Genomic DNA, 24,017 nt, shown 5'->3' with positions numbered 1-24,017 from the left:
AATATCAGAAGATTATTGCTTGATTTTCAGAAATGTTTGGGCTTAAGAATATCTGTCTGGTCCTGGCAACTGCGCCAGGCGGCAGAGTCGCTTCCCTTGCGTTTGGCCGCAGAATCTTCCTCCTCCATCCCTCCTTCCCTCCCGCACTCCTACACACACTTTCCCGCCCCTTGTGCAGGGGTAGGCGAGAACACCTAGGGCAAGTAAAGATTGACGCAGAAAGACCGCAGGAAACCTGTACCCCGCGCTCAGCCTCTCGGCCGTGTGGAAGCCACAAATTTTTCATTTTACTCCCTCACAAAACCAATAAAGGTCTAGGTCTGTACCCAGAAGAACTGAAAGCAAGATCTTGGAGATATATTGGTATGTCCACCTTCAAGGCAACATGATTCGCTATAGCTAAAACTTGGAAGCAACCCAAATGTCTATCAGTAAATAAATGGTTGAGCAAAATGTGGCCTATAAAAAAAAAAAAAAAAAAAAAAAAAAAAAGAATACCTGTCTGAAGAAGCAGTAGATGAAATCTAATATCAGGTTGCTGAAGAGAGGGAATGACAGATTGAGTGTCACTTTTAAATAGTCACCAGAGAACCAATTCAGGTCCAATTAGAGAAGCCAAAGTAAAGGACATTTAGGTGACTTAAGTGCTTGTTTTGAATTTCCTTCTGCACACCCAGCTTCATTGTTTTTTTGGTTTAATAGTGCTGTAGTATATTAAGAATATCCTTATTCTTTATTCTTTAGGGATACATGCTGAAAATTTTTGAAGGAAATATGATGGGTTCAGAAAAAAAGTATGGGTATTTGGGTGTGTTGTGTATATGTGTATGTAGAGAGAAATACAGAGATAAAGCAAATGTGGAAAATGTTAATAATTTTGAATCTGGGTGAAGGATATATAGGGTGTACATTATAATTTCAGCTTTTCTGTGGTTTTGATATTTTTCAAAAGTTAAGAAAGTATTTTAAAAAGAACTGTATTGTGTTTCAATTTTTCTAATTCTAAAATGGGAATAATAGAACTTGTTCTTTCTATGCCTTGATACAGGTAGGCACAGTGGGGGTACCTTTGGTAGAATAGTACTCAAGAGAACTTTTAAGAAGTGGATTTTTTTTTTCTTGACATTAAAGAAGAGTTTTATAGCAGACAACTTTCAAAGTACAATTCACATAAAAGCATGTTAGCTTAAAATATATCCCTTTTTTTTATTCAGAGCATATTGCATTATAATTGAACAAGAGCAGTCAAGAAGCAGTAAATACGTAGAAATATATGAAGTAATTGAAATAGAAAAATATAGCTGGTTATAAAATAACTCCGTAAATAGAAAAGGAGATTAGACCTAGCTGAAGAGAGAAGTTGTTAATTTCAGGATAAAACTGATAACTCTTCCAGGACACCTACAGCAAGATAAAAGAGATGAAAAAAATGGGGGAAAAAATGCTAAGCCACCTCATAAGCAGGTTGAAAAGCTCCAGTGTAGGTCTGATTAGGGTTCCAGAACAGGGAATACAGAGAATGGTGGAGAAGCAGTATTGAAGAAAAAATGATTAAGCATTTTCAAGAGTTTTTTTTTAAAACTTTTGCTTCTGATTTCTCTCTTTCTCACTTACTCTGCTTTGTTACTAGTTTATCCTTTCTAAAAGGGCACTTTTTTTTTTTTTTTTAGAATAAACATGGAGGAATGTTTAATACAAAAAGATTGGTTATATTTGGCTCCAAGTAATAACATGATGTGGAAAAATTACGAATAAAGTCAAAAGGCAATATTTAATAAGCAATATTTGCAATAGAAGTCATGAAAAAATTCTTCATATAAAATTCTTCATATAAAAATAACAATTGCAAATCAAAAAGAAATAGGGCAACAACTCAATAAAAAATTTGCAAGAGACAGGAAGGAATAACTAACAGACAAGGTAAAAGTGGCATTTTAAACATATTAAAAACAAAAAGTTCAACTTCACTCATAAGCAACATGAATATAAATTAAAGTATTGTCAATTTCATCTATTAAATTGGCAAAGATATGGTAGCTAATGTTAATACATTCTCTGAGTTTTATGGACAAAGAGATGGGCAGTCTGTGAAAGCTTTGGTGGGAGTGTAAATGGGCACGATCTGTTCTGAGGGAATTTAAGGATATCATTCAAGATCACAGATGTTTGTATCCTTATGATTAGAAATGAATCATAACAAAAGCATTGTATCAGGGGTGCCTGGGTGGCTCAGTGGGTTAAACCTCTGCCTTCAGCTCAGATCATGATCTCAGCGTCCTGGGATCTAGCTGCACATTGGGCTCTCTGCTCAGCAGGGAGCCTGCTTCCCCCACTCTCTCTCTGCCTACTTGTGGTCTCTTCTCTTTTTCTCTGTCAAATAAATAAATCAAATCTTACAAAAAAAGCATTGTATCAGAACTTGAAGGGTACAGGAAAAGTGGTGCGTAAGGATGAATTTATACCTTTAAATGCGTGTATTGGGTTGAAAGAAAATAAATGAGCCAGATATTCGACTCAAAAACTAAAAAAAAAAAAAAAAAGAAAAAAGAAAAGGAGAAAGTAAAAGCTAAGAGAATGGAGAAATAAGGGACGCCTGGGTGGCTCAGTTGGTTAAGCAGCTGCCTTCGGCTCAGGTCATGATCCCAGCGTCCTGGGATCGAGTCCCACATCGGGCTCCTTGCTCAGCAGGGAGCCTGCTTCTCCCTCTGCCTCTGCCTGCCGTTCTGTCTGCCTGTGCTCGCTCTCTTCCCCCTCTCTCTCTCTGATAAATAAATAAAATCTTTAAAAAAAAAAAAAAGAATGGAGAAATAAAAATAGAATTTGGTGAAGTAGAAAATAATCAACAATAAAAACAATAGCAATCTTTATTCAAATCAGAGCTGGTTCTTTTTAGTTGACTGAGTTCTGGATGTCCTCCTCAAAAAACAGATGATGCTAATAATAAAATTTAAAATGAGATATGACTACAAACACAATTATAAATTTAAAAATCATAAGAAATCACATATATAAATATATATATTACACACATATATATATACATGCACATATACATACATGTTATGTGTGTGTATATATGTGTATGTGTGTATATTTATATTTTTATATATATACACATATATATATATATTTTAATCTAGGTGAACTGGATTGTTTTCTAGGGGAAAAAAAATCATTCCAAATTGTAAAGAAAAAAATCTAAAGATATGTAAACTCCATTAAAAAAAATTGAAGTTGTAGTAAATTTTCCCAAAAGGAATAGGTTTTTAAAAATAAAAACTTTAGGGGTGCCTGGGTGGCTCAGTCAGTTATGCATCCAAGTCTTGATCTTAATTCAAGTCTTGATCACAGGGTTGTGACCTAGACATAGACCCTCTGTTGGGCTCTACGCAGAGTGTGGAGCCTATTTTAAAAAATAATAAATAATAATAAATATTATATAAATATAAAAAATAATAATAAAAATAAAAATGGGGGGTACCTGGGTGGCTCAGTCAGTTAAGTGTCTGCCTTCGGGTCAGGTCATGATCCCCGGGTCCTGGGATCGAGCTCTGCATCAGGCTCCTTGCTTGGTGGGAAGCCTGCTTCTCCCACTCCCACTTCGCCCGCTTGTGTTCCATCTCTGGCTGTCTCTGTCAAATAAATTAAAAAAATATATATATTTTTTAAAATTTTTTTTAAAGATTTTTATTTATTTATTTAACAGAGATCACAAGTAGGCAGAGAGAGAGAGAGAGAGAGAGAGGAGGAAGCAGGCTCCCCGCTGAGCAGAGAGCTCGATGTGGGGCTCGATCCCGGGACCCCGGGATCATGACTGGAGCTGAAGGCAGAGGCTTTAACCCACTGAGCCACCCAGGTGCCTCCCAAAAATATATTTTTAATAAGAAATAAGAATAGAAACTTTATTGAGCTATAATTCACAAATCCTATCATTTATCCGTTTACAATGTACAATTAAGTAGTTCTTAGTTGTGCAGCCATTACTCTGATGATTTAGAATATTTTCTCAGTTAGCAGTCAGTCCTAATTCTTCTCAAACTCTTCAGACTTAGGCAGCCACTGATTTATTCTGTTTCTGTAGATTTGCCTACTCTAGACACTCCATATAAATGGAATCATTCAATATGTGGCTTTTTGTGACTCACTTCTTTCAATTATTATGTTTTTAAGGTCCAGCCATGTCATACCCTTATCAGTGCACTTTATTCCTTTTATGGCCAAATAATATTTCATTCTGTGCATGTACCACATTTTGATTATCCTTTCATCATTTGATGGATATTTGGATTTTTCTGCATTTTTTGCCTCTTATGAATAGCTGCTGTCAGTATTTATGTACAAATTTTTGTGTGGACATACATTTTCATTTCTCTTGGATATATACCTAGGAGTGAAATTACTAGGTCATATGTAACTGTTTAACCTTTTGAGGAACTGCCAGACTGTTTTCCGAAGTGACTGCCATTTTATTTTCCCACCAGCAGCTTATGAGTTTTCTAATTTTCTACACGCTCACCAACACTTTCATTATCTTTTTTATTTTATCCATCCTCAGTGTGTGAAGTGGTATCAGAGGAATAGTTTTAACTGTGATATTTATAATCCTTTTTCAGATATACTTTTGTTGAACAGATAATTCTATTTTTATACAAAATGATCCAGATAATAGAAAAAGAGGGAAAACTGTCCTGCCGTTTATCAGACAAGTGTACTCTGGAAACCTAAACTGGAAAGAATATACAAGGGAAAATACATTCAGTCTCATGTATGAACAGAGGCATAAAAATTTTAATTAAGGGGGCGCCTGGGTGGCTCAGTGGGTTAAGCCGCTGCCTTCGGCTCAGGTCATGATCTCAGGGTCTTGGGATGGAGTCCCGCATCGGGCTCTTTGCTCAGCAGGGAGCCTGCTTCCCTCTCTCTCTCTCTCTCTCTGCCTGCCTCTCCATCTACTTGTGATTTCTCTCTGTCAAATAAATAAATAAAATCTTAAAAAAATTTTTTTTTAAATTAGGATAAGAATGTAAGGATAGTTCAATATTTGAAAATTATATCCATGTAACTTATAATATTTAGGGGAACAATATCTTTTTTAAGATTTTATTTTTTTGACAGAGAGAGGGAGAAAGAACAAGCAGGGGGAGCAGTTGGAAAAGCAGATGCCCCAATGATCAGGGAGTCTGACATGGGGCTTGATCGCTGAGATCATGACCTGAGCTGAAGGCAGGCGTTTAACTGACTGAGCCACCCTGGTGCCCCAAGGGAACAATCTTGAAAGATTTAGTGAAAGTTTATGATAAAACTCAGTGCCCATTAAGGTTTTGGGAAAAAAACCCTTAAACCATGACAAGTGAACTTTTTGCTTTCTGTAAAGTCTTTTAAACTGCCTTTCAAACAGCAACATTATGCTTAATAGTGAAACCTTAGAAATATTTCCGTTAAAGTCAAGAATCAGACAAATATGTCTTTACTAATAAAGAAAAAAAAGAACTAAAATCCAAAAGGATTGGAAAAGTGGAAAAATGAGTTGAATATGTTTCTAGAAAATTTTTTTAAAAACACTGTATTGATAAGAGAATTCAGTGTCACTAGATACAAGATCAAGATTCAAATGGACAGTAGCCAGTTAGAAAATAAAAAATTTCTCCTAGGGGCACCTGGGTGGGTCAGTGGGTTAAGCCTCTGCCTTCAGTTCAGGTCATGATCTCAGGATCCTGGGATTGAGCCCCGCATCGGGCTCTCTGCTCAGCGGGGAGCCTACTTCCTCCTCTCTCTGCCTACCTCTCTGCCTACTTGTGATCTCTGTCTGTCAAATAAATAAAAATAAATAAATAAAATAAAATTTCTCCTATACAGTGAATTCTATAAACTGCCCGAAGTGATATTAAAGGACATAAGATTAGACCAGTAAAGGCAGAATATGCCATATTTATGTTAAGTATAAACATGGTTTAAAAAATTACTTCTCTGTGATTTATTATACATATAATTTCAAACAAAAATCCCAATAGTATTTTTTTTTAAAGATTTGATTTATTTATTCAACAGCGAGAAAGGGAACATAAGCAGGGGAAGTGGGAGAGGGAGAAGCAGGCTACCTGCTGAGCAGGGAACCTGGTGCAGGGCTCGATCCCAGGACCCCAGGATACAACTGGAGCTGAAGGCAGACACTTACTGACTGATCCACCCAGCCCCCCCCCAGTAGTTTTTCCTTTTTTTCTTTCTTTCTTTCTTTTCTTTCTTTTTTTTTTTTTAAATAAAATTACCTTCATATACAAAAGTAAAGCTACAATAACCAAGACAGTTCTGCAAGAAGAACAGTGAGGAGGGGCTTGCACCATTGTTTAGCAAGACTAATTTTAAAACTTACAGTATTTAGAATATAGTACTACATAGTGATGAAAAAGAATCAACTGCTGTACACAACATGGCATGAATCTCCCATGCTTAATGTTGAGGAAAAGAAATGAGAAACAAAATATTACATAATGGGGCACCTGGGTGGCTCAGTCGGTTAAAGCCTCTGTCTTCGGCTCGGGTCATGATTCCGGGGTCCTAAGATGGAACCCCTTCTCTCTGCCTCTTCCTCCTTGTGATCTCTGTCTGTCATATAAATAAAACAAAATCTTAAAAAAAAAATGACATTTTGTATGATGTCATTTATAGGAAGTTCAGAAACAGCTAATCTGTGGTATTAGAGATCAGAATAGTGATTATCTTGGAAACATGGTTCTAATTTGGAGGGAGCATTTTGGAGCGTGAGAAATGTTAATATATTGATCTAGGTTGGATCCCATTGGGATATACATTATTTAAAAATCAAACTGTACACTTTATGTAAATTAAACCTCAGTAATAAAAGTAAATAAACTTATGGTAGTTAAAGTAGTATAACCTTAATACAGGAAAAGACAGATTAATAGAGAGTTCAGAAATGGATCTATACATATTTGAGAAGTTGGTAAGAGCTAGAGATGACATTTTCTAACAGTCGGGAAAGAAAGAGTGGACTATTGAATAGGTTTTCTATATGAGGGGGGAATACTAGGTCTCTGCTTCAAATGATATGCAGAAGTCAGTTCTATTTGAATTTTACACTAAGTGTAAACAGCTGTTTGATAAAGAGCAAAGTATAGAAGAATATGTGTTTTTAGAATGTGTGAAGTGTTCTTTAACAAGTCAAGAAAAGAAGATAAGGACATTAAGGATAAAGGATCTGACTACCTCAGAAAGAAAAACTTAGGTTTACTAAAATAGCATCATAAACCAAACTAAAATGTGAGTGGCACAACTGAGAGATAGGTATAAGGTCTGTAATACTCAGTGGATTCGTGTCCAGAATATATAAAGAGGAAAATAATAAGACAGATGATACAGATGCAGAGAAAATGAACAATGGATATTAAGGCAATTCACAACAGAGGAAAGGAAATTGGAATGCCTAATGAACTGAAAAGATGCTTAGTCTCATTTGCAGGGAAATGCAATTAAAAACTTATGAGCCATTAGTTTTTACCCATTAGCTCAAGATAGGGTAAGTGTTACACAGTTGAAAGGTGCATATCCTTGTATCCAGAAATTACTGTTTAAGGTATTATTAGTCTAGAGAAATTTACACATTTGCCCAGGGAAATTTGTACAGGGATATTCATTTGGAAAAAAAATCTAAATATCTGCCAATAGGAAGCATAGATAAATAAAATATAAAATATTTAAATAACAGAGAATTACCAAGTCTATGTTTAGATTCTTATCATGGGTGACTATTTTTATACTTTAAGAAAAAAAAAATATATTGTTTATGCCCAGGAATTGTTTTAAGCATTTATAAACAATTATTTTAGTCCTCATAAGAACTCAAAAATAGGCACAGTTATTATCTCCATTTTATATACGGGAATACTGAAGCATACAGAGGCAAAAAACTTACCTACTTTCAAAGGTGGTGAATGGCAAAGTGGAGATTGAAAGTTGGGATTTGAATCTCAGTTGCCTGGCCCCAGAGTCCATTATGCCATGCTGCCTTTCGATGTGTTTAAATAGGGAGAGTGCTCAGAAATGTAAAGTCAAAGTAGAATGTGTACAGTGCGATCTCATTTACACCAAATTCATGAGGGTGGTTACCTCGGGATGGGGTTGGTAAGGGAGGGATACCTAGTGATAATGGTGAAAGCAAGCTTTATGGAAATACATGTTTTTCCTTAAAGAACATGTATATAATAGCTTTTAAACACCTACAGTTAATGTATATATAACTTATTTTTATTAAAAAAAAAACCTAGAAGGATTGATCTAATTGTGTTAATCTGCATTTATTCTTGATATTTGTTTATGGTAGAAAAAGAAGCAGTGTCCCTAGCAGAGTGACTGTGATTTAGTTTAGTTCTAAGATGGCAGCACATGAGCACCAGTCACTGAGTTGGGTGCTAGGAATAGGGTAGGTTTTGTCCTGTCTCTTTTTAAGGAGTTAAAAGTTTTATAGGAAGGAGATAAATAACTGTAATTCAATATGTTATATATAGATCTGTTTTCTTCTTTGTTTCTCCATCTCCCCTTTCCCACCCTTTCCTCCAAATACAAATAGAGAAGGGGGAAACATCCTCATTTGGGGCATGGGAAACAGGCAGTGAAATGTCAGTGGCAATTCTACATCCTGTTCTTTTACAAAACTACCAGAGAGTAAGCTCGTGGTCAGAGATTTAGCTTGTTCACCATTGTATCTCCAAAACTTAGTATAGTCCTTGTGCTTAATTGAATAACTGGTGTGCTTCCCTCTCAGTTAACTAGCACTTAAACCCAAATTTCTCCTTAGCCGTCTGGGACGTTTTCCATTGGTTCTGTTTCTTCCAATGATTACCAGAATCTATGGCAGTTTGATGCCTTAAATTGATGCCAAAGAGCTTTGACTTGAGAAATATTTTAATCTGTGGGAAATTTTGGCTTTTTAAAATTCATTTTATTTTCATTGTGCTGAGTCCAGTATATATATATATATATTTTTTGAAAACGTAGTCTTCTAATATGGGGATAGTACAATTGTTTTCCTGTATTCTCTGTCTTTGGGTCAGTGCTGTCTTGTACAAGTATTTATGTTCTATTTCTTATTTGTGAAATTCTTAATTTCCTAAAATCACATTCTCCTCAAGTTTCTAGATGGATCATGGACTGTTGCCAGATGGTATTAGTGTTTATAGTGTGAAAATCCTAGTGTCTTTTAAAATTTCTCATGATAACCTTATCAAAAATAGTTGCTGTTGTTTCCTTTCAGCCTAATGAGAGGTGTGTTTTCTTTGGTAGCAAATTGGAGTCAGTGTTAGGTGAGAATCTTTCCCAAAAGAGCAAATGTGAATACATTAAAAATTGCTGAGAATGGGTAAATTTGAATAAATCATAGTGAAAGGTGTTTATTTTACTTTGTAAATTTAACAGTTCGATTATAATTGAGACAATCCTAAAACTAGGCATGTTACTCTGCTGGATGGATTTAGTTAAACTATTGGTCAGATCCTGTTCCATGTGTACATAGTGCTGCTTTCTTACTATATAACCCTTTTGCCAGAGATAACATGAAGAGAGCCTGGTTACCATTTGGTGGAACAAGCCTGCTGGCTCAAGCCTCTGCCCAGAAATTTGATTCAGTCTCTTTTCTGGACAGTCTGGTAAGCTCTCATTGTTCTTCATGTTAAAATCATCTTATTCAGGATGTACCCAAGAGAAACTTAATACTAAAGGAGGAGACAATATTAAATTCAATGAAAATGTTAAAATAGTTACATTAATTGAAGACTCCACATTAAAGATGACTAACACTGTCCAATAGAAATATAACAACAAAAGGGAGCCATATATGTAATTTAAAGATTTCTCATGACCAAATGAAAAAAGTGAAATGTAACAGATGAAATTAATTTTAATACTATACTATATTTAACCCAGTATATCTAAAAAATTATCTTTCAAATCAGTGAGATATTTTATGATCTTTTTTATACTGAGTCTTTGAACTCTGGTCTATATTTTATATTTATAACACATCTCAATTTGGGCTAGCATGTTTCAAGTGCTTAATACCCATATGTGGCTTCTGTATTATATAGCATAGACTTCAAACATCTGAAAAAACATTTGGTTATGTATATTTATCCTTCTGTTACTTCTCACTAAAGGTGCTTTGAGTTTCTTTTTTATTATTTACCTGTTTGTGGGTGCTCAACTTTACTGTTGATCATTGGTAACCTGAAACCTACTATCCATTCCTATGTTTGACAGAACATTTAGGTCTTACTATAGTATTCCCTGATACCTAGGTCTACTTAATTTCTTCATATATATTTTTAAAGATTATATTTATTTGAGAGAGGGAGCAAGAGTGAGTGGGGGTAAGGGAGGGAGAAGAAGGGGGAAAGAATCTCAAGAAGACTCCGTGCTGAGCATGGAGCCTGATGTGGGTCTTGATCCCATGACTCTTGAGATCATAACGTGAGCTGAAACCAAGACTTGGATGCTTAACCAACCAATTAAGCCATCCAGACACCCCATACTTCCCTACAAGCTTCCTATAAAAAGCTCCTGATTTTTATCAGAATGTCAGATTCAGACCTACTATGTAGGCTACTCCAGGTGGGATTAGACATTATTGCCCTTGTCATCTCCCCAGCAGGGTAACAAACCTCTTCTTTCTTCATTTAAAGTCATTGTTCTGAACCAGAAGTATTCCTTATATGATGACTTTTTTTTTAAGAAGGAGGAAGTCCAACTCTTTATGGGGATTGGGTATCCATTCTCTAAGATACTGATCGCTTGAAGATTTCCAAACAAATCAGTTTTTCTCTGTTTCTTCCCTTGTAGATACTATGAGAATGAACATGTTGCAAAATAAAAGAATATCTAAGGTATAACACATATGACTCATCCTAGATGAGGATTATTTGTGAGGATTATTCTCAGCAAATGAATTTATGACCTCTAATAGTGATTATCTCTGTGTCCCAATACCAGCAGAAGAATCTTCTATATTTCATTTCAAACAGTGCTCTTGAATGGGATTACTTGAACTCTGAATATTAAATGCCCAGATATTGGGGTTTCTTGAGCTACCTGCTTTTTGTTCTTAATTGTTATTTAACTTTCATACATCTTTGAAATTTCCAGTATTCTCAGCCTACCTCTTTAGTTACTCTATCTCCTTCTAGCAGAATCTCGATCCCATTCTGTTTCCTTTCCAGTCCTGCTCTGCAGGCATACCCATTATTGTTGGTAGGTATTGCCAAGCGCAGTGAACAGAGCATTTATTAAGGTAGGGTTTTTTAGCAAGTGTGGTAGGGTATGGTGTGGAATTAGCATTGGAGGGCCTAGTCTGTTGGTAAAGTGAAGCATAGAATATTCTCATTCTCCCATCCACTGTGACCATTCATCCTGTTTAATTTCATTGCCTCTACCTAGGTGAAAGCAGATAGTTGCTAATTGTGGTCGCTGGTATGTTGGGCACGTTTTTGAGTTAGAGGCCTAGAACACTAGGCAGCATGTAGTAGCAACTGACTATGATCAAACTAAAGACTGGCGGAAGAGGGTTCTAGGATTAGAGCAAGGAAACACTGGATTTGTTTTATTCTTTTCTTTCCTGTGATTGGATAGTTAGTCCTATTTATGCCATCATGCTAATGTTCAAAAGATTCAGGTTTAGCTTCATCTTTGAATATTTACTGAGACTGGTGAAGCGCCAGGTACTTTGTTAGCAGTGACCAAGATGGACATGTGCATTCTCAAGCAGTGGTTACTTGTTATTCCCCTTTCAGTGTCCAGGAGCTCATTCTCTCCTGCCTTTAGGTCCAGGTCAGAGGCCTCAGCTTAGTTTTTGAGTTTCTGTAGTAGAAACTAGAAACTGATGACCAATTGTACCAGTTTGACTCTTAGTTTTGTTTGGTCCCCTCAGTGTTGGTCTACATCATGTTTAAAAGAAATTCAATTGCCACTATTAAAAGTTCAGGAAATTTTTCTTGATATTTTAAATTTCCTGCTTTTTATTTGTTTGTTTGTTTGCTTGCTTAAAGATTTTTTTGTTTTGTTTTGTTTTGTTGTTGTTGTCACTAGTTGGAAGATCTAGCAGCCCTGAGTCTTGTTCATTGCAACAGTTTAACCCACTTAGAGGGGACTTTGGCTCTCCATAGTTCTCATCATTCCCTGGTTGTCTCCTCGGTGTTGGTTTTGCCTGGTCCTCCTCACTCATTTTTATTAATTATCTAGTCTCTGTAGATAATTGAGTTTGTAACTCCTGTCCTAGGTAATCTCATATCTCACTACTCTAAACTTTCTTTTCTTTCATATAAACTTTTTAGTATGGCCAAGAGACATCCTTATGTAAAGTCTATAGTCCTTAACATGGCTTACAAATCTTTTCATGGCTTGATTCATGTTTATTTCTTTAGCCCTAGCTCTTACCATTCATTCCAGTAATGTTATGCCTCCCCCGTATCCACCATCCCCCTACCAGTGATGTGCTGTATTGTGTTTCTAGCCTTTGCACACACTCTGATCTCAAATATTATTTTGTCTTTCCTCTCATCCTCTATCCCCACTGCTTACCACCTCCCACCCCGAGTTTGGTTAATTTCTGTTAATTTCATGTCTTAGTTTAGATGTCACATGCTTCAGAAAGCCTTCCCTGTTCTCATGGGATGTGCCTTGGTATTCATCCTATATATTTCCATAACTGCCTGCATTTAACCTAGTCTTAGCACTTGCCAAGTGTTTTTGGTTGTCTGCTTTCCAGACCTGCTCTAGAGATTTTTATTTTTAAAGATTTTATTTATTTGACAGAGAGAGATCACAAGTAGGCAGAGAGGGAAGCAGCAGGGGTGGTGAAGCAGGCTCCCTGCTGAGCAGAGAGACCCCAATGCAGGGCTCTATCCCAGGACCCTGGGATCATGACCTGAGCTAAAAGCAGAGGCTTTAACCCACTGAGCCACCCAGGTGCCCCTGCTCTAGACATTTTTAAGAGGATGTCTTTATCGCTTTTGATTCCTAAGGCCTGTCATAGAATTGGCTATATAGTAAATATTTCTTTTTTTTTTTAATATTTAATTTTTTTAAAAAGATTTTATTTATTTATTTTACAGAGAGAGATCACAAGTAGACAGAGAGACAGGCAGAGAGAGAGAGGGAAGCAGGCTCCCTGCTGAGCAGAGAGCCCGATACGGGACTCGATCCCAGGACCCTGAGATCATGACCTGAGCTGAAGGCAGTGACTTAACCCACTGAGCCACCCAGGCACCCGTAAATATTTCTTTAATGGCTCCTTTCTCTAAGTTCTTTTAATAGTTTCTGAGTCTTTGCTTATGGAATTTCTGTTGTATGGAATATTCTTTTTATTCTTCCAACTCTTGTTCATCCTCTAAGCTTCAACTTGGCTGGGGGAGGCTAACCTAAGCATTTTTTTGTTTGTTAGAGGACTAATTTCAGTATCTACTTATCTTTCACTTCTTTAGGTTTTGGGAATACTTTTTTAAAAATGTCTCATTTTAGCACTTGCCGTGGTTTCATGTACATTAAGTTATATTTAATGTATCTTAAAGTGTTATTTGCCAGTAACTTGTGCTTATTAGTAGATTGCTAGCTAAAGTAATTTAGTGATTAGATTCAGTTTATGAGCCAAGGTGCTACTATCTTAAATAATCTCCCTTGTTTATTGAGAACTCTGACATCTAGCCAGAAGTTTTATATCTCTACCTAAATTTGTTCCATTTTATATCTCTACCTAAATTTCTTCTCCCGCTTTTCCCATAACAACAGTGCATGTATCTTAATTGCTTGGTTATTTTTTCCGTTTTCTCACACTCAACTGGTGTGAGAAAACTGGTGTTAGAATCCCACCTCTCCAGAATACATTTAGAATCCCACCTCTCTCACCCTCACCTGTTGCCACCCTACTATAGGCTACCATCATCTCCTGCTTGCCTATTATAATAAGTTTTTAATTGGTTGCTGTGATTATAGTGTGCTTTCAAACTAAGGGTTGAAACCATGTCTGCCTTGTTATAACCACCTGTTGGCATATCTTAACTAATACTGGAGTTGAGAAGATCTTGATATTCACCGTGTGCATGTTTAATATGTGACTATAAGACAGTGTTTTTAATAAGTTAGGCATGAACATTTCTCTTTTTTTGCATGATAATTATTAGGCAATTATGTAGGTGACTCTACTTTGTGTCTTTTTGGAATTTCACACTTTATATGTGCAAAATTGAACTTAGAGTTCTCTCCCCTAATTCTCCCTCCCTTGACACATACTCTCTCTCTCTGCTTCTTTCTCTCTTACTTTCTACTTCCTGCTGTTCATCTGCAAATCCTACATGCTATACCTCCAAAATGTATTTAGAATCCCACCTCTCCAGAATACATTTAGAATCCCACCTCTCTCACTCTCACCTGTTGCCACCCTACTATAGGCTACCATCATCTCCTGCTTGCCTATTATAATAAGTTTTTAATTGGTTGCTGTGATTATAGTGTGCTTTCCTACGATCTGTTAGTCTAAATAGCAGCCAGGTAGTTTTTGTTTATTTTATTTTTTTAGTTTCCAAAGCTCATTTAAATTTGATCCTTGCAAACCCCTTTTTAGAATCACTATTATTATGGTAATTATTATTGCAATTATTTTACCAAGAAAGCAGAGTCCTTGCAGGTTAAGTGACTTACATGAGAACAGAAGCCATTCATTAGTAGAGCCAAAATTTAATTATAGATTTTCATGTCTCAGAGCTTTGCCTTGTGGTCCACAAATTCTAAATGTGATGACTTGAGAATCCGTAAGGACATTACCTTAAAGTCTCCCCTAGGCAGTTTTCCAAAGGGATATGTCATTCATACTATTTATAGTCACTTTTTTTTTTAAAGATTTTATTTATTTGAGAAAGAGTGAGCACAAGGTGGGAGGAAGAGGAGAGGAAGAGGCAGACTCCCCGCTGAGCAGGGAGTCTGATGTGGGGCTCAATCTCAGGACCCTGGGAATATGACCTGAGCCAAAGGCAGATGCTTAACCATCTGAGCCACCGAGGTGCTCCTAGAGTCACTTCTTAAGAGTGGTTTTAAGTTCAGGGTTAAATTAAGCAGAAGGTACAGAGATTTTCCTTACACCTCTTGCCCCCACAGCTGCTAAGTGCCCCCCCATTATTATCTTTCCCCACCAGAGTGGTACATTTGTTACAAGTGATAAACCTATACTGGTGTGTCATTATCCCACAAAGTCCATTGTTTATATTTGGGTACACTCTTGGTGTTGTACATTCTTTGAGTTTAGACAAGTATATCATGACATGTATCCACCATTATAGTGTCATACAGGATAGTTTTACTGTCCTAAAAATATATTTTTTTATTTAAAGATTTTATTTATTTATTTGACAGAGAGGGATCACAAGTAGGCAGAAGGAGAGAGAGATGGGGAAGTAGGCTCCTGCTGCGCAGAGAGCCCAATGTGGGGCTTGATCCCAGGACCCAGAGATCATGACTTGAGCCAAAGGCAGAGGCTTAACCCACTGAGCCACCGAGGCGCCCCTGTCCTAAAAATCTTTGATGCTCTGGCTGTTCATCTCTCTCGTCCCAATCCCTGGCAACCCCTGATCTTTTTACTATTTGTAGTTTTGTCTTTTCCAGAATGTCATATAGTTGGAATTATATAGTATGTCACCTTTTCAGACTGGCTTCTTTCACTTAAGCAATATCCATTTAAAGTTGATCCATGTCTTTTGATGGCTTGATAGCTTATTTCTTTTTAGTACTGAATAATATTCCATTGTCTGGATGTACCACATTTTATGTGTCCATTCACCTTTTAACAGGTTTTGATAATTATGAATAAAGCTGCTATAAACATCCATATACAGGTTTTTCTGTGGCCATATCAGCTTTTTTGGGTAAATACGAAGGAGTATGATTGCTGGATTATATGGTAAAAATATGTTTAGTTTTGCAAGAAACTGCCAAAGTATCTTCCAAAGTGGCTGTTCCTTTTTGCATTCCCACCAGCAACGAATGAGAGTTTCTGTTGCCCTACATCCTTTCCAGCATTTGGTATGAACAGTATTCTGGAATTGGACTATTCTAAAAGGACAGCAAGATAATTTTTATTTTAACTTTAGTCAGGTCATGTTATTCTTTTTTTCAGAACCTTCCCATTCTACTTTGAATAATATTCTATGTTCTTTCCATTTTTTTCAAAGGAATGTCTTACATGATCTGGTCCTTTGGACTTCCTCAAACTACTTTTACCATTTCCTTTCTCATTCATTGCAGTTGAGACATTTTGGCCATCTTAGTGTTCTTCAAATAAGCCAGCCTTCTGCCATAGGGCCTTTGCAATTGGTCTTGCCTTTCCTGGGATTTTTCATATCTAGATACCTCCATCGCTTACTCCATCACTTCATTTAGGACTCTGCTTAAATAACCTTATTGGTGGTGCTACTTTGATTTCCCTATAGAAAAATAGCATTTCTGGGTGCCTGGGTGGCTCAGTTGGTTGAGGGACTGCCTTCAGCTCAGGTCATGATCCTGGAGTTCCCGGATAAGAGTCCTGCATCAGTCTCTCTGCTCAGCAAAGGGTCTGCCTCTTCCTTTGACCTTCCCCCTCTCATGCTCTCTCTCTCACTCTCTCTCTCAAATAAACTCTTTTAAAAATAAGAAAGAAAAAGAGAAAAATAAGAAAGAAAAATAGCATTTCTGTGTAGTTCTCTTTTCTCATACCCTGCTTAATATTTCTGCTACTACCAGGCTTAGTTTTATTTTATTTCACAACTTGTAAGCTTTGTGAGGCTAAGGATTTTCTTCTTTGCTGTATTCTTATGTATAGAATGTTGCCTGGTGTCAATATATATTTAATTTATTGACTCAATGAGTTTATGTAAAGGAACAGCAATATCTTTATTATGGAAATAACCAAATTATACTGTATGTGCAAGTAATTTTTTTTTAAACATGTGCAAGTGATCTTGAATAGAACTAGAAGTAGACTATATAACTCCAAAGTTGGTAGAAAGGGGAGAGGAAGAGTGATAATGTGTGTGTACATGCATATATTTGCATATAATTGTGTGTGTGTGTGTGTGTGTGTGTGTGTATAAGATATATATGTTTGCCCATCTTTACTAGAATGTATGTATGCTCCATAAGGGGATATTTCTGTACATCTATAGAATAGGACATGGTATATAAATGGTGTCTAGTAAATATTGAGTGAGTGACTGTATTATACCAAAAAATGTTTTAGGGTTACTGATTTAGAATATTATGGTAGGACACAATCATATACGTAAGGAAGGCTTAGTTTTATTTTATTTCACAACTTGTAAGCTTTGTGAGGCTAAGGATTTTCTTCTTTGCTGTATTCTTATGTATAGAATGTTGCCTGGTGTCAATATATATTTAATATTTATTGACTCAATGAGTTTATGTAAAGGAACAGCAATATCTTTATTATGGAAATAACCAAATTATACTGTATGTGCAAGTAATTTTTTTTTAAACATGTGCAAGTGATCTTGAATAGAACTAGAAGTAGACTATATAACTCCAAAGTTGGTAGAAAGGGGAGAGGAAGAGTGATAATACTACCTTGATTAAAATCTTTTGGATCCATTTATATCTGTGATTTGCTAGCTACTCCAAGCCACCATCATCTCTGGTCTGGGCTACTGTAATAGTGTACTACTTGATCTCTCCAATTCCAAATATATCCTGCTCTAGTTCATTCTCTACACAACAGTTTTAAAATGGAAATATGATGGAAATCGCCTTTCTTCTGAAAATATTTCTTTACTGTTAGAATAAAATTCAGGTTCTTTAACTTGGCCCATTTGTAGAGCTAGTGTGGCCTGCCTCCCTTCTGACATTAGGCAGTTCTTCCTCCTCATGACTGCATGATGTCATGCAGTATTCTCCAGTTTCACAAAGTCTCAGTTACTATCACTCATTAAGTTCTTTGCTGCCGTTGGACAGTGAGGGCTTACTTTTTGCCAGATCGAATCTTTCTCCCCGTCTTTCATTGGAGTAACTCCTTTGTATTATTTAAATCTGAGCATGTCAGATCTTGTGTGCAGTCTTCCTTGAAAGCCTTATCTGCCCTCATTCCTGTTACGGTTGCTCATGGTGTTGGAGTGGGCAGGGAAGAACAATGCCAGTTTGTAATTATATAGTTAGCTAACTTTTTTGTTTGCCATTGTATTCCTAACACTAAGCATGGTGCTTGGTGCATAGTAGGTCCTCAGTAAACATTTGTTCAATATATGAAATAACTGTATAACAAAAGATGGAAAACAAAAAAAAGAGCATGGAAACAAATCCCCAGAAAACATAAAAAGAAGACCATATGTGCTTATTAAAACAGTAAATACCCATGACAATAAGCCCAGCTATTAAGCAAGACTCAGATTAGGTGAAATACAAAACCCAACTATACAGTGGATATTAGAAACACATCTAGAACAAAATTACTAAGAAGGCTGGAAGTAAACTGATAGTCAAACCAAGATACTAAGCAAACATAAGCAAGAAATTAATCAATGGATGGTATTGATAGACGGAGTTGAATTAAAAACATAAACATCAGGGGTGCCTGGGTGGCTCAGTTGGTTGAGCAACTGCCTTCAGCTCAGGTCATGATCCCAGGATCCTGTGATTGAGCCCCAAGGTAGGCTCCATGCTCAGCAAGGAGTCTGCTTCTCTATCTTAGAGAATAATAAATAAATAAATAATAAATAAATAAAATCCTAGGGGGGAAAAAGCAGTGTGAGAAAGAAGAGGGGTACCTCGTAATCGTCAAGGATATATATAGTTACCAGTAAAAAGATAACCATAAATCTTTATAGTTTAAAGATGAAGCATTGAAGTATGTAAAGTGAAAACTGAATCCGAGGAGGAAGAGAAAAAAAATACAGCAGTAATGGGAGACTTTCAGTCCTTGCCACATCAAAGAGATAAAAAATAAGATATAGGTAGTCTGAATCGTACAATCAATAAATCTGATATAGTAAACATACTCTCACTGTAAAAGAAAGAACACCTTTTTAATTTCCCAGGAACATTGAAAAATAAGTACTGGAAAGAAAATTGGAAAAAAAAGTAAAAATATTATCAACCACATATTCTACAATGAAATTTTAAATTTTTAAGATTTTATTTAGTTGACAGAGCACAAGCAGAGAGGAGCAGCAGGCAGAGGGAGAGTGAGAAGCAGCTTCCCCATTGATCAGGGAGCCCAATGCAGGGCTTGATCCCAGGACCCTGGGATCATGACCTGAGCTGAAGGCAGACTGCTTAACCGACTGAGCCACCCAGGTACCCCATACAATGAAATTTTAAGTTAATAACAAAAGCAGACTCAGAAACCAAACCACAAAACCTTCTCAAACCTTAAGACAAAAATCTCAGACACTTGAATTAAAAAATGTAAAAATAATCTCCTAAAAAAATCTTAGGTCAGGGTCTAAAAGATACTGCAAATTGGCAAATTTAATCTATCTAGAAAATAATTACAATGAAAATTAAACACATAAATAATATATGGGACACAGGAAAAATTATTTCTAAAATGTCATTACTAAAATACTGAGTTAAAATAATGAGTTAATTTTCAACTAAATTTAATAAAAGAACAAAATAGGGGCGCTTGGGTGGCTCATTTGGTTAAGTGACTGCCTTAGGCTCAGGTCATGATCCTGGAGTCCTGGGATTGATTCCTGCATTGGGCTCCCTGCTCGGCAGGGAGTCTGCTTTTCCCTCTGACCCTCCCTCTTCTCATACTCTCTCTCTCTCATGCTGTCTCTCTCATATAAATAAAATCTAAAAAAAGTAAAATAAAATAAAAAAAAAAGATAAATGTAAGGAAAGCTGGAAAAAGTAATCTTAAAAGATAAAGATAGCAAGTAATAAATTAGAAGGTAGTTAAGATAAAACCAAGAGCTGGTTTTTTGATAAAAAGAAAAATAAGACTAGCTAAGAGCATTCTTTTTAACAAAGGGAGTGAGTACAAAAATCGAATTAGAATTATGAAAACAAAGCAACTATAGATATAAATAATACTAATATAATTAGAATGGTTGGCATAATAAATTAGAACATACTGGGAAAATATTGTTTTCTAGGAAAATGCAGATAATCAGAATGATCCAAGAGGAGACTGAAAACCTAAACCTGCCAGGCTCAGATGGTTTTTCAAATGACTTCTTTCAAACTTTTATGGGACAGGTGATTTCACTTATATTAAACTGACCTCAATTAGAATTAGAAAGAATTGAGTCTTCTTATTAAAATAAGAGAATCTTGGGCGCCTGGGTGGCTCAGTGGGTTGAGGCCTCTGCCTTCAGCTCGGGTCATGATCTCCGGGTCCTGGGATCGAGCCCCACATCCGGCTCTCTGCTCAGCGGGGAGCTTGCTTCCCTCTCTCTCTCTGCCTGCCTCTCTGTCTACTTGTGATCTCTCTCTGTCAAATAAATAAATAAAATCTTTAAAGATTTTATTTATTTATTTGTCAGAGACAGAGGGAGAGAGTGAGTGAGCACAGGCAGACAGAGAGGCAGGCAGAGGCAGAGGGAGAAGCAGGCTCCCTGACGAGCAAGGAGCCTGATGTGGGACTCGATCCCAGAACCCTGGGATCATGACCCGAGCCGAAGGCAGCTGCTTAACTAACTGAGCCACCCAGGTGTCCCTAAATAAAATCTTAAAAAAAAAAAAAAAAAAAAAGAGAATCTACCACAATCTAAAGTTGCTAAGATTAAACAGGTTAATGCAAACACAATTCTTAGAACAATGCTTGACGTATAGAAAGCACTCAATAAATATTACTGTCACAAAAATAGAGCAGTAAAGCAGACGTGAAATTGATAACACCCAATAGAGATAATCATAATAAAAGAAAACTACAGATCAGTTTTATCTAAAAATATTGATGCAGAAATCCAGTAATACAAATAAAATATACTATATAATGATTAAGTGGAATTTATTACAGGACTGCAAAGATGAACGCTCTTAATATAATTGAACATATTAGTTGATGAAGGAGGAAAAGCTATATGGTCATCTCAGTAGATCTTTTTTTATTTTTTTTTTTAAGATTTTATTTATTTATTTGCCAGAGATAGAGATCACAAGTAGGCAGAGAGGCAGACAAAGAGAGAGGGGGAAGCAGGCTCCTTGCCGAGCAGAGTGCCTGATGTGGGGTTTGATCCCAGGACCTTGAGATCATGACCTGAGCTGAAGACAGAGGCTTAACCCACTGAGCCACCCAGGGCCCCATCTCAGTAGATCTTGAAATGCAGTTAATAAAATTGTACATTTATTCCTGAAAAGTCTTTAATAAAACCTTTACTATTAAAATATGTATCTCGGGACGCCTGGGTGGCTCAGTTGGTTGAGCAGCTGCCTTCGGCTCGGATCATGATCCCAGTGTCCTGGGATCGAGTCCCACATCGGGCTCCTTGCTCGTCAGGGAGCCTGCTTCTCCCTCTGCCTCTGCCTGCCATTCTGTCTGCCTGTGCTTGCTCTCTCTCTCTCTCTCTCTGATTAAAAAAAAATAATAATAAATAAAATAAAATAAAATATGTATCTCAGAACCATAGTTGGGAAAGTAGTTCACGGAGATATATTAGAAATAAAGTGAAATTAATAGAAACAAAACAAAAACATTCTCTTATCAGAAATATTTAACTTTGTTCTAGATGTACTAAAAGTTATAGCAATTAGAGAGTCATGATATAGGAGTAATTCCCTAGCCCTTTCAGTAACATCCAGTGCTTTGTTCTGGGCATTTAGTTAATGTGTGTTCACTGACTATTGTGCTTTTTTGAATTTTCACCCATTTTCCAGTAACTCCTATCCAACACAGTCTTAAAATGTTCTGGGAAGCTTATTTTAGCTTTTTTTTTTTTTTTTTTTTTTTTTAAGATTTGACTTATTTATTTGACACAGAGAGATTAGAAGTAGGCAGAGAGCCACCCAGGCACCCCAAAGATTTACTCTTTTAGCAAATTTCAAGTATACAATATTAACTATAGTCACCATGCTGTACATTAGATTCCCCAGAACCTACCTATTCTGTGTAACTTAAACTGTGTCTTTTGACCAACATTGCTCAGTTCTTCTACTCCTCAGCAGCCATTATTCTATTCGGCTTCTGAGTTCAACTTTTTTAGATTCCACATATATATGAGTTCATGCAGTATTTGACCTTCAACAGCCCATGCTTTCTATAGGTCTCAATGTTGAGGTTGTGATGACTCAAGAGTCACCATTCAGAACTACACACAACATGTCTCATCAACATAGCCATTAAGATGTTTTGGCCATCTCCCCTTATTTGAAAGGGCAGTTTCAAACATTCTATCTAGTTCTAGTTGGTAATTCTCTGGTCTCCTATCTCATTACCAGTTACCACTTCTTGATAGATCTGCTTTTGGCAACCTTAAATGATCACATTCACAACTCCCAATACCAAGCTGTTTGTAATTTAATATCTACCATAACCAAACAAGAATCGAAAGTTGCCAAGAATAAGAAGATCTTATCAAATTGGTGACCATATTTTATAAAACAATTGTTTTCTATCACTATAATGGACTGCAACATAGAAAACTGCATAAAACAATAGAGTTGTAATTTTTTAAAGATTTTATTTATTTAGAGAGAGAAAGAGTGAGAGAGGGAGGGAACACAAGCAGGGGGAGTGGAAGAGGGAGAAGCAAGCTTCCCATCAAGCAGGGAGCCTCAACTGGTGCTTGATCCTAGGACGCTGGGATCAAGACCTGAGCCGAAGACAGACACTTAACGACTGAGCCACCCAGGTGCCCCTAGAGCTGTAATTTTTATTTATCTTTTAACTTTTTTTTTTTTTTTAAGTAGGCTACATGTCCAACATGGAGCTTGAACTCACAACCCTGAGATCAAGAGTCATGCTCTATCGACTGAGCCAGCCAGATGCACTTAGAGTTGTCATTTTTAGAGCTGCATAAAGTACTCCCAGAACCCATCAGTTAGAGTTCCCTAACCCCTCTGCAACCAAAGCGGCTTTGGTTTTGCTTTACTAATTAGAATTCAGTCAAAATTCTTTTGAGTTTTTTTTAATGTGAAAACTACTGGGGCGCCTGGATGGCTCAGTGGGTTAAGCCTCTGCCTTCGACTCAGATCATGGTCTCAGGGTCCTGGGATTGAGCCCCAGATTGGGCTCTGTGCTCAGCAGGGAGCCTGCTTTCCCCCTCTCTCTCTCTCTCTGCCTGCTTCTCTGCCTACTTGTGATCTTTCTCTCTGTCAAATAAATAAAATCTTTTAAAAAAAAAAGTAAATCTTTAATGTTCTCATCACCACCACCACAATGAAGTCGGTGGGTATGTTAATTAGCTTGATTATGATAACCATTTTATAGTGTATTCATATATGAAAATATAACATTTTACACCTTATATACAATTTTTGTCAAATGCACCTTAATAAGGCTGGAAAAAAAAGGTACGAACTTTAGAATCCAGGAGACTGGGAGTTGACTATGACTTGGAATGTGATCCTGGCAGGTTTCTTAAACATTTTGATATCTAGTTTCCTCATCATGTGAAAAGGGATTTGGAATGAAATGAGTTAGTAGATGTAGAGCTTAGTTTGATTCTTGGCACACGTAAGACACCCTTCATAGCTTTTATATGTTATACTGTTTATTAAAATGGTGAAGCATGTAACAAATTTTAGGAACAAAATTGAAAGATTTGGGTTTTTTAAATGTATGCTTTAGTTAGCCAGAAAATCAATTTTATTTAAACACTTCTCGATTACTCATAACCAAAATCTTGCTGCATTTCATTTAACTGAAGTATAATTAACATCTAATAAAATGCATAGGTCTCATATTTTCAGTTTGGTTGAATCTAACCTTGAATATTATTGTGATAGTATCTTTCATTTGTATCAAACTACTACTAGTGAATTGCTAAATATAGTTGATAACTGTTATAACTTAGTAAATTCTGTGTTAAGAAAACTCT

At 36.5% G+C, this 24,017-nt stretch overlaps 1 protein-coding gene across 6 annotated transcripts in view; it reads left to right on the top strand.

Moving 5' to 3' along the window:
* YAF2 (YY1 associated factor 2) overlaps positions 1-24,017 on the top strand; it is a 79,810-nt gene that overhangs the window by 27,252 nt on the left and 28,541 nt on the right. Inside the window, exons 6-7 of one of the 6 annotated variants that reach the window (XR_014314500.1) lie at positions 9,557-9,656; positions 10,846-10,895. The exons of the other annotated variants lie outside the window; for them this stretch is intronic. The gene's annotated coding sequence lies outside the window, so the exon portion shown is untranslated. Of the gene's footprint in view, positions 1-9,556; positions 9,657-10,845; positions 10,896-24,017 lie in introns of those variants that run through there. 6 annotated transcript variants of the gene reach the window in all.

The sequence above is a fragment of the Mustela nivalis genome (genome assembly GCF_964662115.1).
Source record: "Mustela nivalis genome assembly, chromosome: 7".
NCBI classification, from domain to species: Eukaryota; Metazoa; Chordata; class Mammalia; order Carnivora; family Mustelidae; genus Mustela; species Mustela nivalis.
Note: the sequence above shows the minus strand (reverse complement) of the source record. Positions and strands in the feature narration are given on the sequence as shown.